A 23,378-nucleotide genomic window follows, 5' to 3' on the forward strand; every position below is an offset into this window, starting at 1 on the left:
TCATAATAATATTTGGACTATAAACATTATCTTATCCTCTTGGAGCACTTCAGTTTGAGCTACAGATGTGGCACATGCAGCTGTCAGAAGGAAATACGCTTTCTTTGTGGGTCAGTTGAGCTATTGCATGCAAGACTTCAATTAGAACTCATGTGGTTGAGTTTGGTGGAGTTGATTGTGGAGTTGATGGAGTTGTGTTCAGTTTGACTTGGTTGAACTAGTTGTATTTTAGTCTAACTAAAGAATACCCTAGTGATGAGTTGTGTGAATTAAATATTAATTAATTCACTAATTATTAACTCATAAAGCAACTGAAGAATACATCAGTTGACTCAGTGCGTGTACAGTTCAGTGGAGACAGGTGTTAGAGGTTGAGATTGCTATCAGTTGTGACTATAGTTGTGCATGAGGTTTGCACATGCATGGATGGAGATTGCCCATAAGGCTTGCGTAGTATAACCAAAGGAATTCGATTTCATAGAGTGATTGATTCTCTTGCAGGATTGCGGAGTGGAGGCAGGCAAACAGTGGAGGAGATTTGAGGCTTCAGATCTGAGCTAGTTTGTGTGTAACAGGTGGAGATAGTGCTGGATATTTGTGAGGAGTATTGTACTATGTATTGTTACATGTTCTCTATCATTATAATATACAGATAGTGTGGGGTTTTTAGCTGTATGCTTTCCTCAGGTTACATACTTTGTTAATGTGCACATGCGATTGATGTTTCATTGTTTTTAATGCTGCTAAATTGATGATCAACGTAGAGGAGGTTATGTATTGTGCATTTATTCCGCAATAGTGTATAATCGGGTTAATCTCTGTGAATAAGTGTCATATTATTCAAAATTTCTACATGGTATCAAAGCTAGATGGTTTGTAGAAAAAGTTTCTACATTGTATCGGAGTTATTGATCATCAGATCTACTATTCAGAAAGTGTTTACATTTTATTTCTTCAGGCAGAGTCTGTAATCGGGCCAGGTAGCCTCTGGATTCATCCTTCCTTTGGAAGGTGAGATATCTGGTAAAAGCCCATACAGTCAATCTCTGTACGAGAAATACTTTGTTATCACGAATTCTAGATCAGAGGCAGTTGAATTTTAGAGCTGGTGGAATTCGAATTTGCAGCAGTGTTTTCTTGGTATCAACGTGGCAATGTCTTTCAACGGATTGCGATTGGAGTATGCTCTTGAGGGCAGCTCAAACTATATTGCATGGAAGGACAGGATGGAGGCGGTGTTAGATGATAATGGGCTGAAGGATTTCATAGAGGCTGAGGTCCCAAAGCCTACTGATACTGCGCAAGTTGATGCTTGGCAAAAGAAGACAGCAAAGTGTCAAAGGATTCTGTTGGAGGGCGTGAAGGATCACATTGTGTCCAGCCTGCATGGAAAGGCTTCTCCATACTTGATGTGGAAAGTGTTAACAGATCTATTCCAAAGCAGGAGCGATCAGAGGAAGCTGGCGCTCAAGGATAAATTCAGAAACATTAAAAGCGAGAAAGGAGACAGTATGCCCAAGTATCTCACGAAGTTCACTCAGTGCAGGGATGAGCTGGGAAGTGTGGGGGTGACTATCGATGATGAGGACTTGGTGAGCTTGGCTCTCCTTGGTCTTCCGAAGAGTTGGCATTCCTATCAGGGCTCTATCAATGGTCGAGAGAAATTGCCAGGATGGGAGAGACTTTGGTCAGATCTTGTGCAAGAGGAGATCAGGCGGAATACCAGGGACAGATCTTCATCAAAGGCACCTAATGAAGAAAATTGCGCTTTGGCTGCCAAAGCAAAGAAGGGGAAGTACAAGAAAGCTTCTCATTCAGGTGCAAAAGGCAAGAAGCAGTACATGTCCAAGGTGAAGTGCTTTCACTGTCACCAGCACGGACACTATGCCACTAATTGTCCGCAAAAGAAGAAGAACAAGCAAGCTGTTGGATCTGCAGCAGGAGAGGCTCTAGCCTCGCAATTTGAGCTTGATTTTTCATTGATCGCATGCTTGGTTTCAAGTGTGATGGGATCGATGTGGTTCTTGGACAGTGGTGTGTCTTTTCACAAGACAGGAGATCGAGATTTGTTTTCTGATCTGGAGGAGAAAGATCTTGGAGTGCACATCCAGATGGGCGATGATGGTAGATACAGTGCGACTGGTATCGATACCATTTCCTTTGAGAGGGAGTCTGGTAAACCCTTCGTATTGAAGGAAGTGATGCATGTTCCAGGATTGAAAAAGAATCTTATCTCTATGGCGATGTTAGAAGACAAGGGATATGATGTTGTTTTTAGTGAGGGAAAAGTTTTCCTGCGCAGCAAGACAACTAGAGAAACCTGGAAGATAGGGGTTCGAGTGAGGAACCTTTATCAGTTGCATGTAGATGGTTGTGCAGCAATGGCATGCAAGGCAGAAGGATTGGTGAGCCGAGATGATGGCGAGTTGTGGCACAGGAGATTGAGTCACCTTCACCATGGAGCCTTGAAGATATTGCAGCAAATCACTACAGGGCTTCCTAAAGGCACTCTTGCGCAGTCAGATCAGTGCAAGGGGTGTACTTTGGGAAAGTTTGTGAAATCCACCTTTCACGAGAAGGATAGTCGCGCCACGACGATCCTTGAGAGAATTCACATAAACGTGTGTGGACCTTTCTCAGTAGCTTCAACAGCAAAACACAGGTATTATGTGATCTTTGTTGATGATTTCTCTCGTAAGTGTTGGATCTTCTTCATGCAGAAGAAGAGCGAGATATACTCGAAGTTCTATGAGTTCAAAGCACTGGTCGAGAAGGAGTCGAGGAAGAAGGTGAAGGCTCTTAGGAGCGATAATGGTGGTGAATACATCTCTGGCGAGTTCAAGGACTTTTGCAGTGCAAAAGGGATTCGAAGAGAGCTCATAGCTCCCCATAACCCACAGCAGAACGAGGTTGCTGAGCGGAAGAACAGAACAATCGTGGGTGCCGCACGAGCAATGTTGCATGATCAGGGCCTACCCCTTCACTTGTGGGCGGAAGCATGCAATACTGCAGTATATGTGCAGAACCGTTGTCCTCACAGGATACTTGGCATGAGTACACCTAAGGAGGCTTATTCTAGTAAGAAGCCTGATCTTTCTCATTTGAGGATTTTTGGTGCTAACGTTTACATGCATGTGACGAAAGATGCCAGGAAGAAGTTGGAGCCGACTGCAGAGGTTGGGATATTTGTGGGGTACACTGATACACCCCACAACTATCGTGTGTATTTGCCAGACAGTGGCAAAACTGTTGTGTGACAAGATATAAAATTTCAGGAGGAGAAAGCCATGAAGTGTTCGCTTGAGAGGGAGCCACACTTGCATGCAGATGAGGAGCTATTAGTTCCTAAAGATGAGCTTCAGGACGTGGATCAGCCACAGGACGAAGTTCATGGAGTGGAAGAGACCACTCATGCAGCGCCAACCATTAGAGAGCAAACACGCTTGATAGAAGCTGAGCGACTGGTTCAAGATGCAGAGAAAGTTGTAGGACCACCTACAGCCCAACGCAGGCAGAGACAGTCACCTGATCGGTACACTGGATACATGGCTCTTATGAGCAAATGTGTTGTCACTGAGCCATCCTCTTTCGAGGAAGCTGTGGAGGATCCCGCATGGGTAGACGCCATGGTGGAAGAGGATGATTCGATTGTCAGAAACAGTTCATGGGAGATTGTCCCAAGACCGGAAGGGAAATCAGTGGTGGGTTCGAGATGGATCTACAAAGTTAAGCAGGCAGCTGACGGGAGTGTGGAGAAATACAAGGCAAGATTTGTTGCCCGAGGCTTTTCACAGATAGAGGGGATCGATTATGAGGAGACCTTTGCACCTGTCGCAAGGTATTCTTCCATATGGATGATTCTTGCTCTCTCAGCGCATATGGGGTGGCACATTCATCAGATGGATGTGAAGACTGCGTTCCTCAACGGAGTCATTGAAGAGGAGGTGTACATAGAACAGCCCGAAGGTTTCGAGATCTTCAGCAGCGAGTCGCATGTGTGCAGGCTCAAGAGAGCGTTGTATGGGTTGAAACAAGCACCACGTGCTTGGTACACACGGATAGACAGTTATTTCACCGAACTTGGATTCTCCAAGAGTGAGGCGGATCTTAACCTATACTAGATTGTGGTGGAGGGTAAGTTGCTTATCATTGTACTTTATGTAGATGATTTGATTCTAACAGGTGATGAGCTGTTGATACTTTCATGCAAGGATGATCTTGCTAAGGAGTTTGAGATGAAGGACTTGGGCCTCCTTCATTATTTCTTGGGATTGGAAATTTGGCAGCGCAATGATGGACTATTTGTTTCTCAGGGTAAGTATGCGCGGGAGATACTGGAGAAGTTCAACATGCATGGCTGCAAGCCTGTTGATACTCCTCTTCCTGGAGGTTGGAGGAAGGAGGATGCTACTTGGGCGGAGGTAGTGGATGCCACTGTTTATCGACAGTTGGTGGGGTCGCTTATGTATCTGGTCAATACACGACCTGATATATGCTATGCTGTTAACCAGCTTTCACAAGCTATGGTTAAGCCAACCAAGCTCTTCTGGAAGGCGGGCAAGCGTGTATTGCATTATTTGAGAGGCACATCGGGATATGGTTTGTGGTACAGACAGGAGGATGAGGTGAAGCTATGTGGCTTCATGGATGCAGATTGGGCAGGGAGCCCAACGGACAGATAGAGCACATCAAGAGGGGTCTTCAGTATCGGGTCGACAACAGTTTCTTGGTACAGCAGAAAGCAGAGATCCGTGGCACTCAGTTCAGCAGAGGCCGAGTATATGGCAGCAAGTTTGGCTGCATGCGAGGCTATATGGATGAGGAAGATCCTGGTCGGGTTGTTCGGTTCATACTTGAAGCCTACTGTGATTTACTGTGATAACCAGAGTTGCATTAAACTCTCGGCTAATCCAGTATTTCATGATATATCTAAGCACATTGACATCAGGTACCATCATATCAGAGATTGTGTGCAGCGGAGAATCATGTTACTTTCATACATTCCAACTAAGAATCAGGATGTTGATATCTTGACGAAGGCGCTCACCAGGAGCAAATTCGAATACCACCGAGGCAGGATAGGGGTTGCTGATAATCCATATCTTGTTGAGAGGGAGTGTTGAAAATGCAACAAGATGATGGAGCTTAGTGGAAAGGAGTCGTCTTCATTAAGTGGGCCCGCAAGCTATTTTTGGTGCCAAGTCTATTTTTAGACATATGGATCATGGTCTATGAGTTGCAGTATGTTATTTGTGGATGATTGGTCATGTTGGTAAAAATAGATGGACTTCTATTTTTAGACATATGGGCAGGTTTCTATTTTTAGACTGCCAGGCTAAAAATAGAACAGTCGAATATTATTGTCTCATAATAATATTTGGACTATAAACATTATCTTATCCTCTTGGAGCACTTCAGTTTGAGCTACAGATGTGGCACATGCAGCTGTCAGAAGAGAATACGCTTTCTTTGTGGGTCAGTTGAGCTATTGCATGCAGGACTTCAGTTAGAACTCATGTGGTTGAATTTGGTGGAGTTGATTGTGGAGTTGATGGAGTTGTGTTCAGTTTGACTTGGTTGAACTAGTTGTATTTTAGTCTAACTAAAGAATACTCTAGTGATGAGTTGTGTGAATTAAATATTGATTAATTCACTAATTATTAACTCATAAAGCAACTGAAGAATACATCAGTTGACTCAGTGCACGTATAGTTCAGTGGAGACAGGTGTTAGAGGTTGAGATTGCTATCAGTTGTGACTATAGTTGTGCATGAGATTCGCACATGCATGGATGGAGATTGCCCATGAGGCTTGCATAGTATAACCAAAGGAATTCGATTTCACAAAGTGATTGATTCTCTTGCAGGATTGCGCAGTGGAGGCAGGCAAACAGTGGAGGAGATTTGAGGCTTCAGAGCTGAGCTAGTTTATGTGTAACAGGTGGAGATAGTGTTGGATACTTGTGAGGAGTATTGTACTATGTATTGTTATATGTTCTCTCTCATTATAATATACAGATAGTGTGGGGTTTTCAGCTGTATGCTTTCCCCGGGTTACATACTATGTTAATGTGCGCATGCGATTGATGTTTCATTGTTTTTAATGCTGCTAAATTGATGATCAACATAGAGGAGGTTATGTATTGTGCATGTATTCCGCAATAGTGTATAATCGGGATAATCTTTGTGAATAAGTGTCATATTATTCAAAATTTCTACAAATCCTAGACATGAAAGAGTTAGTAACAAATTTTAAAATGACCCCAACTTGTATTATGAAGAAGAATTATAAATCTTTATACATACCTTGAGTTACACTTTATACAAACCTAGTAGGTTTTCCTTAACAAAAAAGGGCTCCCTCTTAAATATGATAGCATCTTCATTTGTCAAATTGTCCTTTCAAGTCATCATTCTTGATATGTCCCTGCAATATTTCTTATCAAGTACGACCAAAATATGCAAGTACAATAGTGCGATGATTATCTAGAATCTGAAGAGAGTTTCTAAGGTTTTGAGTTACAAAATCTTGACATCTTTACTATTGCCAAGAATTGCTATAGATCATGAACTGTCTATAAACCTTAGACAAATGTGAAATAGAGTTTTTAAACAAACGAATGAGGATTTCATATATATACTAACTATGTTTTACAGTCCTAGATATTAACAACTTTTTAATACAATGAGTATTTGCCAACATATGCAACTAAACATTTCATACCTTAAGATTACATACCTTCGTCCTTGAAGTTCTATTGAGCTTGATGCCTTTCCTTGCAAACTTGAAAAACATATATTAAATGACTAAAAAAACAAATAGTAATATCAATACTTACTTGATTTAGATGAGGACTTCAAGTTGTTCCAAAATGCTGGATGTTTTTCTTGACTGTAGTAGAGGCTTCCACAAATGAGTTGCTACCATTCTTCAAATATATTCCTCTTCACACGGATATAGATTGGTTGTTTTTGCTTGCTCAATTATAGGCTATGCTCAAAGATCTTCATTCACTTTGCTAGATACCAATTCCAATAAATATGTAGACCTTTTACAAATTGCAAGATTGACTATATCTTATTGAATCAAACTTCATATGTGATCCTTCCAGGTCGGCTCTTTTTGTTACTGTAAGGGCTCAAACTCCTTATATATATTTGCAGGATTGTGACCTTTTTCACAAGAATTTCGGCTTCTTCCATAGTGACTGATACTTCACAACAGGTCATACATATAGGTCTTTAAAACTTTATATAGCTTAGTTCTGGTTGTTATCTTCAATTAGGCTATTTGCTAGTTGTAAGAACTATCTTTAATCCGTAAGTAGTATGATTTGGTCACCCTCATGTTACAAAGTACTATAACTTCGGATTTCAAGAAATTTCAAATATTAAGTTTTATGCCCAGACTCTTGCTTTCTTGTGCAATGAACTTGGCCTTGTCTAGGCTAGATGCCCAGCGTTTCAGTGATTAGAAACAATGCCTCTCAACTCCTTTCTTTAAGTTTTGATCTGCGGCCCAAAACACCCAGGTCTGCGGCCTAGTTGTAGAGGTATAGATTCATATTTTATGCCAAAAATGTGTTGAAATAGTTCGGTTCATCCTTTTTGAATGGCTTGGCCTTTTTCAGTCCTCCAAACAAAACATTTTTATGCCTTCACTCTTTCTGTAGCCATATTATAGTGGTTAGGGCTAGTTTATAGTCCCCGGAATTTTTGATTCACTTCTTTTAGTTGACCAGACTTCTTTGCCATGACTTGTAGCCTTTGTGATCTCTTTCCTGCACTTATGCAAATGACCCATGCTTTGATTCCATGTTGAGAAATCTAGGGCAATACTGATAGGGTTGCTTATTAATTTGATTTCTCTATTACTTGACAATTTCTTGTGATTAGGTATTTCTTCTTCTTCTTTGTTATTACATTATTATCATCAAGACAATTGCCAAAGCACAAAAACACAAGAGAACACAAGATATAGGCGCTCAGCCAGGGCAAAACCCCTAGGTAAGAGAAAACCCAGTCAAGAAATCTTTCTTTAGTAGATTCAAATCATAGTGAGACAACCAAGACTCTTGACCTAAACCTCTCTCCATCCATCAAGTCATCCTTTCAGTTGAAGTAGTCTTCTTCCAATACTAATCTTCGAGAATAAGAGTTTTGGTCCTTCTTTAACCAACTTCGGCTTCTACAATTATAAGGAGAAACTTTGGTCCTGCAATTTAACTTTGGCCCTGCAATGATAGAAAATTTTGACCTCTATAATTGTGAAGAATTTCAATCTTGAATTTATGTCTTGCTTCAATACTTTGTTGTCCTGTATTTGATCAAAACTTCGCTAACTATAATTTTTGTACTGTAACTTTGTTGACTGTAGTCCATACGAACTTGTTGACTACTACCTCTTTGGGTCGACTTCACTGGGGTATATATAGTGGTTTTTGTCTCTACATTGAGCCAACATGTCTAGTAGGAGAAGCTGACTTGATATTGAAGCCAAATTTGCTTGAGGACAACTTGATTGTGGAGGAGATAACATGACTCAAACAATTTTCTTTCTTTAATACAATGATCCCAAGAAGGGTTTACATTATTAAATTTGACTTTGACTCAACAAAATCCTAGAGCACATAATGAGTGCTTTGACCTATTGACCATTGACCCAAGCATGAAACCCATGCTTTAATAAGTCAATTTAATAATAATAATAAAATTTATTTTGACATATATATTACATCATGACTCAAGTACAATTATTAAGACTGATAATAGTTACATTCTTCAACACTATCTTCTATTGGAAAACTCATCCGGGATCTCTCTTTCCACCATTTGACCTATCAAGTATAGGTGCCTCAACATCATCCACCATGGTCCCTCCATTTAAATTTAGTGGAGGCTCTAGTCCCACTACAAATAGTATACCCACGTCCACTTCAAGAGGTTCAAATCCTTTGTCTATATATGGGTCTTTGGGTCCATCCCTTGGCCCTAGTGCCTCTGTTGGTATTCATTCACACCCAATGTTGGGTTCCCTTTTGGTTGGAATGCTAATACTAGGTCCATGCAATTCCCACATAATTGGGGGCACACATGTTTGTCATGGGTTTGCAAATCCATGGGGAAGTCAACCTTTACGGATGGTCACCTTTTCAAGGGAATACTAAATTTCCTTGGATTGTCTAAGGGGTGGGGGGCAACATCCCTAGCAACACGTTTTATCCTTGGGATAACAACTTCTTGTTGGAAATTGGTTGCCATTGATGTTAACTCAAGCAGCAACTAGAAGAAGCCCCACATTTGTTGAGGTAAATGAAAGGGAAGATCAATGAATATGCTAACAAGACCATCATCAGATGATAGTACTTGTCATGTCATTTCTAACAATAGGTGGCACGCCATGTAACTCCTCATGGTTAAGGAGATATGCCTTCTCAAATTTGAAGCCTAGAATGTCTAGTCATGGTGCCCAAATCTATTTAATGACTTGGTCCAAAGATTGGCACAATATTTAATATATTTTATTGGGTGATCTTTGATATATTTTGTTGGGTCATGGTTGTTACTATTCGTTAGCCAAGTCGGCCTAAAAAAGGAGTATTTATCTTTGAAAATAATTTTAAGGGAACTCAAGTCGACCCTATGAGAAATGTAAATTTATTTTTAAAATGATCAGGTCGGCTCTACCTATTTAGGGATGTTTTTAGGGCAAGTCAGCCCCCATTTTGACGCCCTCTTTTGTGTATATATAGGGCACTCGGTTGCATTTCAAAAGCCATCAATTTCTCACGCATTATCTTTTTTTTTATCGAAGACTAAGAGGAGTCACGCTAATCTGAAGGAGGTTGAGTTTCTGAGTGTGTTTGATCATCATTGTTCATCTTTTATGTGGTGAATTCGCTGGATTGGACAAAGTTTTGTGTGGGTTGTTTAAGGGCTAATTTAGGACATTAAAGGGCTGCGAGGGCAAGTTCTGAGGCCTAATCTGAGGCCATATATAATCAAAATTTGAACTAGTCTGAGGCCCTTCTGAGGTTGCCAAGGACGTGTTTCAAAACCAATTGAAAGTGCACCAAAAAGAGCCAAGTTCACCTTGAGCAGACTGCAGGAGAAGGCCGCAATAGGGCATGTAGCATCCGCAAGAGGAGACTGCAGTAAAGGCTTATCTAGGGCACTAGAGAGGCCGAAGTTAGGCCTATGGAAGGAGGTCGAGTTCAGGCCTGTTCTTGCCACAGGATAAGGAGAGACAAAGGCTAAGTTTTTGGGCTACATGAAGATCTATTTAGGCCGCATTGATCCGCAATTAAAGAGACTAATATAAGGTCATTCAAGGCCAAATTGTTGACCCAAACAACCTCATCTGAGGAAAAATATAAGGACAGCTTTAGAGGTCTATCTAAAGGGTTGTTTGAGGGTTTGATTAGACCAAATTTCTTGTGTGTAAGCTAAGCTCCAAAGCAGAATCTTGAGGCAGTTCAAGGGCCAAGGGTTTGAGTATTGTGGAGGTTATTCTACGATGGTTCGAGTCTTACTAAGAATCAGTGTAGCACGAATCTTATAAGACCCGCGAGTACCCGTGGGTCTTGACAGGTTTTATAGCAAGACGAGCCGCTCACATAAAACCCACGATTTCTACCCATAGCCACCAAAACCCGCATAAAACTCGGCTACCCGCATAAGACCCATGGAGACCCTCAAAATTTGATTTATTTTCTTTTTTGTGCTTAAAATATACAATATGTCAAGTTTTTCCTGTATTTTACCGAGTCTTATACGGGTCACCGAGTCAATAGCCAGACGAGTCTTATACAAGTACAAGTCGTGCAACATTGCTAAGAATATAGAGGACTATTAAGTTGTTACTGATGTCATGCTCATGTGGGGCCATTACATGACTAAGATGTACTCAAAGCATGTGTGAGTGCTAAGGAGATTACAATCAATGATGATGAAGTTGTTGCTAAGGAGATTGTTGATATGCTACTGATCAAAGTGTGTGCTATTTTTAGATCAGATCACAAAAGTTTCGCATGTTGTTGTATATAGTTGTGAAAGATTTGTGGCAAAGGATACACTACTATTAGTATGTCACCATGTTACTAGCCTTGTATTTGAGATTGATGTAGCTTCCAGATTGTTGCATATGCTAAGTGGAGTGGTCTGAAATTGTCTCTTGAGTTTATGAAGTACTAGTTCAATCAGTGAGCTTTTGAGCTTGATGTGTTGGCTACTGATATTCAGAGATGCTGAGGGATGAGGTTGCTACTTGTTGTGCTTTTAAATGTAAAATACATAAATGTATTGTAGATGATATTTTATTGATAAGATGATAGACCAAGGATGATTGAATGTTACAATGAAGGCCCGCTTATATACCTAGGTAGGTGCCCCTTCATGACTGGGCATGCCTTTAGACATGCCTTTTCATTTAACTAATGACTATTAAAATAATTATTACTTTGATTATTTATTATTTACTTTTATTTTTATTGAAATTATATTCGTAACATTGCCCCTCTTCAAAAAGCTTTGTCCTCAAAGCTTAATTGCAACAATTTCCTTCACCTTGCCCACTCATTCCGGTATGTGTAATTTGTACTTGTTGAGCTTAATCCATTTTCCTCTCGCTTTTTTTAATATATATATATATATATATATATTAAAGTTATATCACTATAACTTTATAATTAATTATATATCAATTATAATTATACAGTTATAACTGTTATATAATTATATTAAAACTCCTTATATCTGATTATATAAATTTAGATTAATATGAATTATATATCAATATAACTTATAACTATAGTAATTATATGCCAAGATAATCCATTGTTCCAACGTGCGGGGAATGAAAGGTTGACCAACGGAAATGGTCGACGAAGGGTGTGGCGACCTGAAGTGGATATGACACCGCAGCAGGCAGGGTTGTCGAGGATGTAGCAAGAGACAGACGCAGTTGGGGAAACACAGGCGGACAGCACAAGCCTGTGACAAGGTAATACACAGACGATGGTGTAGACGAAAGAGTGGTCTGGAGTTGAACAGTGGAGTGGTGGTGCGGACGACGGACGAGCTGGAAGTCACAGCAATGAAATCTGGAAGTTGGAAAAGTTGTTTATTCCACGTTTTCCCTGCAAGAATTTTCATTTTTGACACCAATGTCGAGGAACAAGAACAGTGTTGCGATAAGATTTTAAAAACTCAAGCAACATTGGGTTCACCCATGTTGCATCACAAACCTCAACAACATCTGGCCTGGAACAAAGTTGTTTAAGTTTCGCAATCTTCATTTTTGTTGAAGCTTCTTTTTATTTGAAATCCCTTTTTCTTTATTCTGCTGCTCTTGTTCATCCTCCTCATCTGAATCAGAGTCTGCATGTTTCTTCGCTGCCAAACGCAAAGTTGCATACTTCCTTTCTTCATCATCCTTCTTTCCAACCGGCATTGCATCTCCGAATGTAAAGTTTTCAAACACATTTTAACATAACCATTAATTGCTTCGGAATGTTTGAGTGGTGCCAACCTCATTGGACTTCATATGGAGAGAAAGTAAGAATTTCGATCCGATTCAAAATTCAGCAGACTTAACAATTTTCAAAATTACATGGTTGGTAGATTGCAAGGTTTCCACTAGATATCATGTATGAGGGTATGGAATTGGCATTTAATCAAGAGCATCAAACCTTCTATGTATCTTGATATTGGGTACATTAATTGTTGAATTCCTTTGTCATGAACCTAGTGTCACCAATGGCTTGAATGAAGGGTACATTGTCACCAGGGTCATGAAAGAGGAGTACAACAATCAATGTAGTCACAGCTAGACACTGGTACCATATGATCAAATTGTAGAGTCTAGAGTATAGACTCTAGACTATGACACTATAGTTACTCATTATACTATGCTTATTTTTGCACTCTAGAGGGCATTTAGAGCCTTTCGTTGATGTAACTTGGTTCAATGATGTATCGCACTCAGTGCTATTTTGGTTATATGCACTCTTACTTGCTACATAAATGAGAAACTTGGGATGTTTGTGTATAAATGGTTTGGATTCATATGGATGCACATGAAACTATGTGTGTGTTTTATCAAAATTTGAATATGTTTTATTCGACTGGTTTTTCAGTCTGGGGCAAAAACTTGACGTCTACTTTTCCAAACCAGTATTTACTTTTCTGGCTGTTGTCCTCAAACTTTTGGACCATCTACATAATGATAGCATCATTTGCTAGACAACTTCACTTCCCAATGACTAAGTGGCTACTCTTTTCTTAGTCTGAAAGCAATCTCTCTCTTGAAGGACATCCTATTTTCTTCTCAGCAACAAACATCATCCTCAAGGTTGGGTGCTGTCCACTTTGGTATGATACCCTCCCTCAGTCATTTTTTCTTGCACACTTACTTTTACTGCACAAAGCATGATGGTCTTTCAGGGGAAACAGACCTTAGAAGACAAGAATTTTCACACTAAAAAACTCTTAATTTCCCATTGCATATGAACATAGAATTATGGCACAAAAATTGTTTCCATGTTGGCTAAGGAGGAAGAGGGTGTTGAAAATTGGTAGCTATGGTAGGTCTTTTCATTAGCAAAATCAAAAAGAGAAAAATTGAATTTAAAATAATTGGTTTATTACCCCACAAAGTGTCCGAGTCGGACCTCCTAGATCATGTCGGCCTGCCCAAGAGACACATCTTTTTGCTTGGACGAATAACTATATATCAATGTTACCAGACACGGAATCGGCAATAAATCGGCGAGGCAAAAGAGCGAAGAGTTTTAATCGGATCGGGAAAAAATCGGGAAATTCATTAAATAAAAATAATTCAAACACTCCAACATTTTGATTTTTTAAATTTCCTTTAACCAAATGCCACCCCGAATCCACGTTCTAAACCAAATTAATTTAATTTATTGCATCAATAAACAACGAGATACATTAATGAATAGCTAACACAACCAGTAAACAACGCGATACAATAATGAATCCTATAGTGAGGCGAGCACGTGGAATTTAGTTCGTTGAACATTCCAAGGAACAACACCTGCCCACTGTAGAGTGGGTAAAGAGCACACAGGAACGCAAAGTAAAAAGGAAAATGACGCGGTATTTTTAACTCCAATACAAGCAAAGAAACAGACCGGAGCACACAGAATCTACATTATTTTTATCCCTCGCTTCCCTGCCTTTCGATTTCATGGCTTGCAGTATTTTCCGCTGCTATGGGCGGCCATAGGTTTTTTTTCCCTTTTCAGATATCTTCCATTGAATTATTTCATAGCCTCGGGATTCATCATAATGGCTCGGACTGCGAAAATTAGTTCAGCCCAGCGATAATTATGCTCAACTATTTATCCTGAATTCCGGCTTTATTGATTCTTCAGAATTTCTCCGTTATTTCTTCTTGTGCAGTGCCCTCCGGGACTGATAATGGCAACAAGTTTTTGGGTTTCATCTGTTAGTCTGGTCGATTAATTGCGTAATATGATGGATCAGAAAGACGGATATCTAAATAATTCCACTCCCACAAACCTCCATTCAGATAATCCCCTGAATCTTGAATTGTCCTTCGCGTCATCGGGAAATTCATTAAATAAAATCGACAGGGACTGTGCTCACTGCTTCGTCGTTCAAATGCAGCTTCGTCATTCGAATGCGGGAATGTTATAAACAATTCATCACCGTTAAACAGTTAAACAATTCACCGATGCGGGAATGTTATAAACGCAAACGCGGCAAACCGGAACCGACGTCGAACGGCGAAAACCCTATTGAATTTGGCGGGACTCGTTAAAAACGGCAGAAATCGCATAAATCGCGAGTCAAACTCGCGTTGACCACGAGTTAAACTCGGTCAACGCGAGTTGACTCGCCCAGATTTGAAACGGAACTTTTTGCCACCGATCAGACTTGCACTCGCGATTAATCGCCGGAATCGGCGATTCCTGTTTCATTGCTATATATTGAGTCTATTCACTCTCCAAGGCAGATTTCGCATCTCTGATCTGAGGCATTTGCAAGTGGACTGAGGCATCTCATCTCTGTGGTATGCAAGCTTCTCTATGGCACTTATTTCTATGGTACACGAGCTTCCCTGTGGCACTTATCTCTGTGATGTGTGAGCTTCTCTGTGGCACTTATATGTGTGGTATGCGAGCTTCTCTATGACACTCATCTCTGTAACATGCGAGCTTCTTTGTGGCACTCATCTCTGTGGTATGTGAGCTTCTCTGTGGCACTTATCTCTGTGGTATGTGAGCTTCTCTGTGGCACTTATCTCTGTGGCAAGCAAGATTCTCAGAGGCACTTATCTCTGTCATATGCGAGCTTCTCTGTGACTCACTGTCTCTATGGGAAAGCAAAGGACTGTGGCACTTAAGCCCCTCAATTGCAGACTTTGATTATGAACCAACGTTGAGTATTTCTCTCTCCCTTGTCTGGTTTTGACTTGGAAAACATTGAGGGCAGAGATTGATGTTTTGATTGAATATTCTGATATACATTTTGAAAAACTGAATTCTCTCTCATAAGGAAAGATTTGCTGGGTTTTCCCCTTTCGGGTTTTGCCCTGGCCGCTGGCCTAATTTCTGGTCTCTTGTCTTATTGATTACTGTGATCTCTACTGCTGCTCTCTTGTTATGGTTAAAAATTTTCATGGATGACTACTTGATAATTGGAATGTTATAAAGAAGTCAAATTGTATCACTAGAAGTAGTTTTCAGATTGAAAAATTGTATTAGTTTATTTCTACTAGAAAACTCAACATGGTATCAAAACTATGGTGAAGAAAGGAGCACTGAGATCACCCTTTTGAGGAAGCCCTAAGTAGGTCTAAGTCTGAAAAAGTCCTGGTTCAATTTGCAAAAGACCAATAGTCTTGGTTATGGAAGGACGAAACCCTATATCACAGTTTGCAAAGAGATCAGGGGCTAATATCATTCAGGGAAAATTCTTGAGGAAAGTATTAATTGCAAGCTCTTGATATCTGTGGAAGGTGACCAAGTCCGAAGCCTATAATCAATGTGGAAGACTGAACTTCTTTATCTCTGTGAGAAGGAAACAGCTTCAAGATTCTTTGTCTCTGTAGAATGGACAAGTCTGAGCCTCTTCTCTTTGTGAAACAAGGTCCAAAGAAACTACAAGTCTGAGTTTGTTACTTGAGTGATCAAAGTATCCAAAAAGGATTGAGTGTACTCCAGAAGTTTGTGTTGACGTCACTATGAGAAAGGCAAAGAATGAAAGAAGTCAAGGATCCAAACTCTATCCATGTGGTATAGTCAAGAAGGAAGTCCAAAGCCCCTTGTAAGGAAGAAGTCTGAGGTTGTTCGAGCATATCTGAGCCTCTCTGTTCTAGTGGAAGAAGTCCAAGGAAGGCATATAACAGATTTTGATCCATATATATCTATACATATATATAATGAACAGTTGGGAGACATTCTTGTGTAGCTAGTGGATACCTGTGAAAGGTTGTCTTTATTCTCTTAGGAATGATTTGAAGGACTGATGCCCCCAATTTATCAATCTAATGCTCAAGGACGTTGCAATCCTGATCGTTCAAGAATTATGTCTAATCGAAGACAATGGAGTTTTAGCAAATCTTTGTACAGGAAGAAGTGTTGACCATTGGAGCAAAATCAGGAATTAAGGTATGTACCTATGACTCTTTTGGATCATGTTTTTCTTGAAAAGGTCTGTGATAAGACTGAAGATGATATTGCTTGGCTCCTAAGTCTTCATACAAAGCACATTACAAGGATAGATATCTGGAAAAATAATCCAAAGATTGATGTCTTCCTGAACTCTTTGGTATTTACTATTAATAACCCTTGTTTGAAATATTTGATCTCTTATCTCCATTAGAGAAGTTCTGACAAAATGTGGGTCTGAGTTTTACATCATAATACTCTTTGGAACCGAAATGCCTCAACCTGAAGACAGTACCTTACAAACTTCATGTTTTACCTAAAAGACAGTGTGCTTACATTTGGAAATGAGTGGTATGATACAGTCAAACATGATATGGGCTGATCCTGTGTATAAAATACTTAAGTTTACAAAGATTACCATCAACAATTGCCATTCGAGATTAAACGCTGAAGTATTGAACTTGAGGAAGTTTCATCATAATCCTCACAGAAATATTGGTTATATATGACATGAAAATGGTCTACATCTCTTCGATTTGAGCTGTGAAAGATTTTTTTTGGATAATCGGTCTTATCATAACACCTTTTGATGAAATGAAAAAAAAGGTCAAATGCCTCTTCAAGATTGAATTACAGTTGGAGCAAAGTCTACTTGATTGAGGAACTTGTCTAAGCTAGAATACATGACTGCTAAAATAGAAGGAATCGTGTGACTTTTATTGGAAAGTTGCATGAAGGCAGGACATTACTTTGAAGGCTTGAACAAGGCCTGGAAGAAGATGAGCTCTCATCATATATCATTGAAAGCAAAGTCACCTCATTTACCTTCTTTGAAAATCCTGCTAAATCTGAAGATGTCAAGCCTTGAATACCTGAGTCTCTCTCTTGATATATTAAGCAATTGCATGAATTTTATAGTAAAAAGCTAAGATCTGGATGATGAAAATTCATTACAAGTTTTCAGGAAGCAGATGTTGCTATTGTTATAATGATTTATGAAAGGTTTCTTGATTTGATTAGATCAAAGAATCATCATTAATGCTAATAATTGAAAATGTAGGGTTTGTAAACCCTAGCAAGCAACAAGACTTGGATAATAAATTGAAAGGCTTCTTGATTTTGATTAGATCAAAGGATCATCATTAATTCTAATAATTGAAGATATAGGGTTTGTAAACACTAGCAAGCAACAAGACTTGAGTAAGAAATTGATTGCTTCTGCTGATAGAAGCAACCCTAAATCCATCAAAGAAGAACCTCATGATAATGATGTGGACAAGGTCGATTTGCAAGAAGGCTAAAGTTCAAGAGGGAGCTGACATGTTCTCAAAAGATAAGTATCTTGTATCTCTCTTATTTTAAATCATTAATGTTATTGCTATTCTTCGTGTCCTTGTATATCTTGTTTGGTTGCATTTGTTCTTCCTTGGCCTGCGAGTGCAGATTGTAGGTACATGTTGAAGCCTGACAAGGCTGTGGCAATAAATGAAGAGATTGGAAGAACAAAACTTGTGACAAGAAGACTCGTGTTGAGAAGATATTATTAGATGATCCCTGGACTTAGAGGGAGTAGACAAATCATCCAGATTAAAGCTTGTTTGGATCTATGACAAAAAGAATTCAGCTGTGACTTCCAAATGGAAGATGGTTGGAAGTGCCAAGCGAGGGATTAACTCAGTAAGAGGGAGAAGAATATGAAGATAGACACCTCGTGCATGGTTGATGGCTATTTGTAGCGATATTGATTCGTTGTTGAAGATGAGCCCATGATTAGGGCTAAGGACCTCTTTGTCCATTGTAAGAGGGAGATGATAAAAGGATCTTGATCTACTGCATGACTACCTAAGATTAGAAGACTGATGAAATATTTGTTGAGATCCTTTAGAAGTTTGGCATGATGGACTATGAGTTCATGGACACTCTCGTGATGACAAATTTGAAGAAGCTGCGAGATTGTGTTTCTAATATAGTTGATCCCTCTGTGTATTGCAAATTGATTGGCTTGTTGAACTATCTGATGAACACAAGATCTTATATCTGTTATGTTGAGCCAATTCTTGGTTCAGCCCCAACATGTGCATTAGGTTGCAGCAAATATTGAGATATCGGCATGGCACCATTGATTATGATTTGAGATATGTTTCTAATATGGAAGTTGCATGGTTCTACTAATGTTGATTGGGTTGGATGCACTGATGATAGAAAGAGCACTTCTAGTTTCTTCTTTTGGCTTGGGCTCTGGCATCTGCTATGATTTCATGATCAAGTAAGAAGCAAACTTTTGTTGCTCTTAGTGCAGTTGAAGCTAACTGCTAAGTATATAGTGCATGTTCAACTTGTTGTGAATCTGTGTAGCTTCATAAGCTATTTGTTGGTTTGTTCGATCAAGTGTTGGAATCAACTATTGTATATTGTGATAATCAAAGTGGTGTAAAGCTTTCTGAGAATCTTGTTCTTCATGGTCAAGTCGAAGCATAATAAGATTTGTACCCGGGATGTTGTCCAAATAAGGGTTGTGAGGCTCGAATACATTTCTATTGATGAGCAGGTTGTTGATGTTTTGATAAAATCCACTATCCCAGATGAAGTTTGTTTGCTTATGAGAAAAGCTTGGAATGATTAAGAATCCCTCTATTGGAGAGAGAGAACTTTGAATGTATAGCATCATGAATCTTCCTTGGGTTGTAGCTGAGAGACCATATGGTTAGGAATATTATCACTCCCTTAGGTCAATTGACCAAGAGGCCAGTAAGTTTGGTTAGGGAGCTTGGTTCTGAGGCATGAAGTGATCCCTTGGGTCATGATGACTGAGAGACCAAGGAGTTTGGTCAGGGACACTGATTTCGTGATCTCTCCCTTAGGTAGTTACCGAGAGACCAATGGATTGGTCAGGGAAATTGATCTTGAGTTCCCTTCCTTAGGTCGTTGACTAAGAGGCCAATGAGTTTGGTTGGGAAGGATGAGTTCTCTCCCTTGGTTCGTGGACTGAGGGACTATATAGTTGAGGAGATTGATGTCAAGATAAGGATTCCTCCCTTGGGTCGTGGACCGAGATATCTTTGTTTAAGGTCAGGGAGATGGACCCTGTGTATACTCTCTTGGGTCATTGAGCTTGACTAAGAAACCATTGCATATGGTTGGAGAGTTTGGCCTCATAAATATATCGGTTGATCCCATTGGTCAATTGGGCACTGACCTTGATGCCATTGGGTTTTGGCTTATGGGATGACTTTGATGCTATGTATCTTTCCTTATGATGAGACTTGTACATTTGATCTCTCCCTTGGGAAGTTGCTGAGAGACCTATGGATTGGTCATGGAGATTGATCTTGAAAGAGAGAGAGACTTGTACATCTGATCTCTCCTTTGGGTTGTGGCTGAAAGACCTATGGGTTGGACGGGGAGATTGATATTGAGAGAGAGAGTGAAAAATACCTCCCTAGCCAAGAGGGAGTGTTGAAAATTGGTAGTTGTGTTCGGTCTTTTCATTAGCAAAATCAAAAAGAGAAAATTTGAATTTAAAATAATTGGTTTATTAGCCCACAAAGTGTCCAAGTCGACCCTCCTAGATCATGTCGGCTTGCCCAAGAGACACATCTTTTCACTTGGACAAATAACTATATATTAAGCCTATTTGATCTCCTTCAAGGCAGATTTCGCATCTCTGATTTGAGGCATTTGTGAGTTGACTGAGGCATCTTATTTCTATGGTATGCGAGCTTCTTTATGGCACTTATCTTTATGGTATGCAAGCTTCTTTATCGCACTTATCTCTGTAGAATGCGAGCTTCCCTGTCGCACTTATCTTTGTGACATGCGAGCTTCTCTGTGGCACTTATCTCTATGGTATGTGAGCTTCTATGTGGCACTCATCTCCACTCATCTCAATGGTACGTGAGCTTCTATGTGGCACTTATCTATATGGTATGCGAGCTTCTCTGACTCATTGTCTCTATGGGAAAGTGAAGGACTGTGGCACTTAGGCCCCTCTATTGCAGACTTTGATTATAAACCAACATTGACTATCTCTCTCTCCCTTGTCTAGTTTTGACTTGGCAAAACATTGAGATCAAAGATTGATGTTTTGATTGAATATTCTGATGTACCTTTTGAAGAAAGAAATTCTCTCTCATAAGGAAAGATTTGTTGGGTTTTGCCATGGCCGCTGGCCAAATTTCTGGTGTCTCTTGTCTTATTGTTTATTGTGATCTTTACTGCTGCTCTATTGTTATGGTTGCAATTTTTCATGTATAACTACTTGATGATTGGAATGTTATAAAGAAGTCAAATTGTATCATTAGAAGTAGTTATCAAATCGAAAAATTGTACTAGTTTGGATTGCACTAGAAACTCAATAGAGGGTAAACCTCCAATCAAAATAGCTTTCCCTAGAAGAGACTAAATTTATTCCAAACACTTTAGAGATACAAAAGAAGCAACATTGAGATGCAAGAGGCATTTGAGAATAAATCTCCAAAAAGAGTACCATAGAAACAATGTAGGCTAACCAACTTATAGTGGCCAATAGCCTAAGTACATTGAGGATCAACTATTGACAATCATAGCATTTTAACCGAAAATCATAAGAATTCAGGTGTGATTTATGCAAAGTCTGGGTTAAAGAGTATGAAGTACAGTTCGCATAGATTTTTTTCATCATCAAAGAAATATCCAGGCAGATCGACCTGAAGGGATCACATCCTGCACGCTTATTAGCAGAAACTAACCCTAAGAGCATCGAGGAGAATTGACCCCGTGACCTCCCATTGGCAAGGTGCTTTAGCAACGGGAACTCGACCAATTGGGCTTAACCCTCGAGACTAAGCTAGAATAGTTGTTAGAGACTACAACCTTGCTAATTGTTTTCTTGTGGAAATGTTTCCTAGGATTTGTTTTACTTATACACCATATTTCATTATAAAATATAAATCAAGGTTGTCAGATCCTCTTCTAACTTGATTTTTTCTTGTATTTTCTTTTATATTTTTTCGCTTCTAATTTTTTATTGGGCGACTAAAATATCTTCTGGATGCTTCTAGATGCCTCTCAAGTTATAAGAAAGAGGATTTTTTTAGTGGGGCAGCCTAATGTTCAAGCCTATGGCCCTAGTGTTCATATGCAGTACATGGTAATGTTTGAGTAGAAGTGAGATTCTCCTTTATTTTTCATTTTCATCCTTTTACTTAAATTTTTAACATTACCATGAAATGACTCGGGATGTTTGAGAGTGGTTTCGCCTTCATTCGATTTCATATGGAGAAAGTATAATTTTAGATCTCACTCAAAATCCAGAAGACTTGTATGTTTTTTAGGATTTCAGGGTTGGGGGGGATTGCAATGTTTCCATCAGATTTTGTCATGTACAAGGGTATGGAACTTGTATTTAATCAAGAGAACCAAGCCTTTTATGTAGGGGAGACTCCCAATAATCAAGAGCACGTAGGGTACTAGGGTATGGAACTTGTATTTAATCAAGAGCACTAAGGTCTTTCAACTATGTAGGAGGAGACTCCCAATCAAGCACGAGACAAGAAATTAGAAATTTCTCGTGGCTGATTTTGGATATTGCTATTTTCATTATGTGATCATTCATGAGTAAATGTGCTGTAAATTTAGAGACTTATAGTTTATGCATTGACAATTGACAATTTAATCATAATGTTATAAGTTAGAATGTATCATATATGCTTTATGATTGCACATATTTCTTAAATGTCCTATAATATATATATATATATATATATATATAGTGTTTCCCAGTTTCCAAAATTTGGGGGGGGTCATGTTTCGTACCCATGCCCGTTTCAGAAACTCGTACCCGTTTCCTCGTTTCGTGCAACCTAGGCTGTCACACATGGCCTAAGCTTGTTCCAAAACAAGAAAGGAATATTTATATTTCTAATAAAAGTCAAAATGAACTTACATACATCTATGGTAACATATCTAGCATGAAAAAGCCCTAATGGTTAGCTCGAATCTTAGCTGCTCTCATGTTATGTCCACAGAGGTCTCGGGATCAAATTGCTTCATGTTGTTTGGGGTTACCAGCTACCTATGCAGCTGTCGGTCGATCTGTCTTCATCCAGAGATTCAGGGGAAGAATGGGAGAGCTCCAAGAGGACTGGCCTGTTACCAGCACCCCCATTCTTCACTTAGGTGTGTGAGGGTGAGGTGAGATTATTACCTCACCCTCACACACCTAAATGAATAATGGGAGTGCTGGTAACAGGCCAGCAATATAGCATGAAATGGTTTATTTATATGTAAAAATCCTCAGATACAAAGGAACACAGGTTTACCCATTTATTCCTGAAATCATGCCAAAACAATAGGATGATGTTTTAAACACTCCCAGACAGCAGTGATTGAAACACTCTCAGAATGGAACCCAGAGAATGTGAACGCCTTTCTAAATATTAAATAACAATAGCCACTTGAACAACCTTCATTTTGGCATTCGTTACTACATAGAATGCATCTTATGTGTCAACAATCATGTAATTGTCAAACTCGTTGAAATGTTCAGAAGATAGAAAAAAATACACAATTATGCGAGCCAAAGGAAAAGAAACACACAAAAACAAGTTCCAGTCTTCTTAGCAATAGCTGGGAAGTTTGAGCAGTGCCTTGTGCAGTGCCAGAGCAATAAAGCAATGCACCAGAAACTGTTTTGAGAATTTATAGAGTACATAGACGAAAACTACAATTTAGAGCAACAAGA

General features: G+C 39.4%; 1 protein-coding gene across 2 annotated transcripts in view; it reads right to left on the minus strand.

Moving 5' to 3' along the window:
• Window positions 1-23,378, minus strand: part of LOC149190380 (cytochrome b-c1 complex subunit 6-1, mitochondrial-like) — a 242,834-nt gene that overhangs the window by 208,519 nt on the left and 10,937 nt on the right. The gene's annotated exons all lie outside the window — the stretch shown is intronic.

Source organism: Pinus tabuliformis, chromosome 3_1, assembly GCF_031772625.1.
Source record: "Pinus tabuliformis cultivar Carrire ecotype Pingquan chromosome 3_1, CPIR1, whole genome shotgun sequence".
Taxonomy (NCBI): domain Eukaryota; kingdom Viridiplantae; phylum Streptophyta; class Pinopsida; order Pinales; family Pinaceae; genus Pinus; species Pinus tabuliformis.